Consider the following 2,901-nt stretch of genomic DNA (forward strand, 5'->3'; position numbering starts at 1 on the left):
TATTTTATTAAATAGTTTATTGATTCTAATCAAAATTATCTTAAGCATTTAAATGATAAGTAACAATAAAAATACCCATAAGACATGTACCCTTTGTTATCATGCATAGTTACAAACATACTGGTTTCTCAAGCTGATATTGGTCCTCCCATCATCCTATCAATGAAGTCATTTTTCTGAATAGAGTATTTTGCAAACCACTGTGTATACTTTGCTCTCATCCCTGCTCTTGCCATTTTAGATAACTCCATAAAGACTCATGATCTAGGGACATCTTTGGAGATCAAGGAAAATACTTGATGTTTTATGAGTGTATTCACTCATAAACTCACTCAGTGTGAGAAGTGAATACAATTCTCATGTCTCATTCACTGAGATATGAGTAACATTAAAATAGCAATTGCTCATCATATCTCTAGGACAAAATTTAGAAACAAGTTCTGATAATTTGTGTAGCTGTTTTAATAGTTGAGTTCAAGTTTATTCAGTGGGTAAACAAATATATTTATTCAGATCTTGAATATTATGTCTCTCATGTATAACTTCTTTCTTTATTGTGGCTATTAATTCCTTATTGAATATATCATTTGCAAATATCTTCTCCCAATCAGAAGTTATGTTGATTGTTCGCTTGGCTGTGCAGAAGCTTTTTATCTTGAGAAACAGTAGTTCATTTTTCTTTTGATTCCCTTGCCTTTAGAGACCTGTGTTGCAGGAAGTTACTGTGGCTGAGGTTGAAGAGGTTGCTGCCTGGGGTTCTCCTCTAGGATTTTGAAGGATTCCTCTCTCCCACTGGGGTTTTTCATCCATTTTGGATTTTTTGTTACATGTGGTAGAATGGGCCAGTGTCGTCCTTCTGCATGTGACTGTCCAATTTTCCCAGCATCATTTATCAAAGACATTGCCTTTTTTTCCATTGGATATTCTTCCCTGCTTTATTAAAGATCAGTTGGCCTTAGATTCAAGGGTTTTTTTTTTCTGGGCTCTCTGTTCTATTCCATTGATTGATACGTCTGTTTTTGTGTCACTAACATGCTGTCTCGATGATCACAGCTTTGTAAACTTGCTTGCAAACAGAAATTGTGATGCCCCAAGCTTTGGTATTCTTTTTCAACAATCCCCGGGCAATTAGGGGTTTTTCTGGCTACATGCAAATTTTAGGATTGCTTGTTTTAGCTCTGGGAAGAATATCAAGTTTATTTTGATAGGGATTGCATTGAATGTGTAGATTGATCTGGGCAGCTTAGACGTTTTCACAATGTTTTTCTTCCAATCTATGAGCATAGAAGTTGTTCCACCTCTTTGTGTCTTCCTCAGTTTCCTTCATAAGTCTTCTGTAGTTTCTATGGTACAGATCCTTGACCTCTTAGATTAGGTTTATTCATAGGTATCTTATGGTTTTGAATGCTATAGTAAATGGAATTGAAACCTTACTCTTTCTCCATTCAGATTGTTAGTATATAGAAAAGCAACTGATTTCTGTGCATTCGTTTTGAGTCCTTCATGTTGCTGAATTGCTGTTATTTCATGTAATTTAGGGGTGGAGTCTTTTGGGATTTTCTCATAAAGTATATTGTCATATGCAAAGAGAGAGTTTGACTTCTTTGCCAGTTTGAATCCATTATCTTTTTGTTGTACAAATGCTGAGGCTAAGACTTCTAATACTCTGTTGAACAAAAGTGGTGAGAATGGGAATCCCTGTCATGTTCCTGACCCAAAGGGAAAAGCTCTCAGATTTTTCCCATTGAGAATGACATTTGCTGTGGGTTGTTCAGAGATGGCTTTGATGAAACATGTGCCTTCTAACCCTATATTTTGAGGAGTTTTCATCTGGAAAGGATGTTGTATTTTGCCAAATGATTTTTCTGCATCAGTTGAGAGGATGATATGGTTCTTGTCATTCTTTTGTTAATATGATCTATCACATCGATGCACTTGTCTATGTTGAACCTTCCTTGCATCTCAGGAATTGATCTCCCTTCATCATGAATAGCTCTTTTAACATTCCATGGGATCTTGCTGGCTACTATCTTGCTGAGTATTCTGGCATTCTTGTTCATCAAGACTATTGGTCTGTAATTCTCCTTTCCAGTGGGGTGTCTGCTTTTGGATCAAGCTAATGGTCGCCTCATAAAATGAGTTTGGACACTATCCATCCCTTCCTTCCTTCCTTCCTTGCTTTCTTTCTTTTTTTTGAAACAGCTTCAGTAGAAGAGGTATGATTTATTCTTTCAATGTTTGGTAGAATTTCCCTGGGAAGCTATCTCGCCCTGGAATCTAGATTTTTTGGGAGCTTTGTGATCACTGCTTCAATTTCCATGCTGGTTATGGGTCGGCTCAGATTATCTATTCTTTCCTGTTTTGGACTTGGTAGATTACAAGTTTCCATGAAAGCATCTATTTCTTCCAGATGGCCTAATTTGTTGCTGTATAGTTGCTGATGATATGTTCTAAGAATTCTCTGTTTCTCTTACATTGGTCATGATCTCTCCCTTTTATTATTACTATGAATCAAACATAATGCCTGTTATTTTCTACACTTATATTTAAGCCGTGATGGATGAGTTGAGAGTAGCATTTGCTCTATTGCCACGTGGTCTGAGTTACCCACAACTGTGACCTTCATGGGGTCTAATGGCCAATGTCTTCATTAATATCCATGTAAGTGTTTTAATTAATGGTGCCTCTAAGTGGCACATTTAGCTTTGCGTTGGTTGAGACTTTCAGCCTCACCATGACCTTCAGTATAAATACAGCTCAAATATTATCTTTTCATCTTGTAGGACAGTTTACTTGTTTTCCTTTAAAACATGGTTTCCAGGTGATAATATCAGTCAGGGGTGAAACTGAGAAAGCCAACAATAACTGATCAGCTGACCTGTGTGTTGCTTGGTCACCAGA

The sequence above is a fragment of the Meles meles genome, unplaced genomic scaffold (genome assembly GCF_922984935.1).
Source record: "Meles meles unplaced genomic scaffold, mMelMel3.1 paternal haplotype, whole genome shotgun sequence".
Lineage (NCBI taxonomy): Eukaryota > Metazoa > Chordata > Mammalia > Carnivora > Mustelidae > Meles > Meles meles.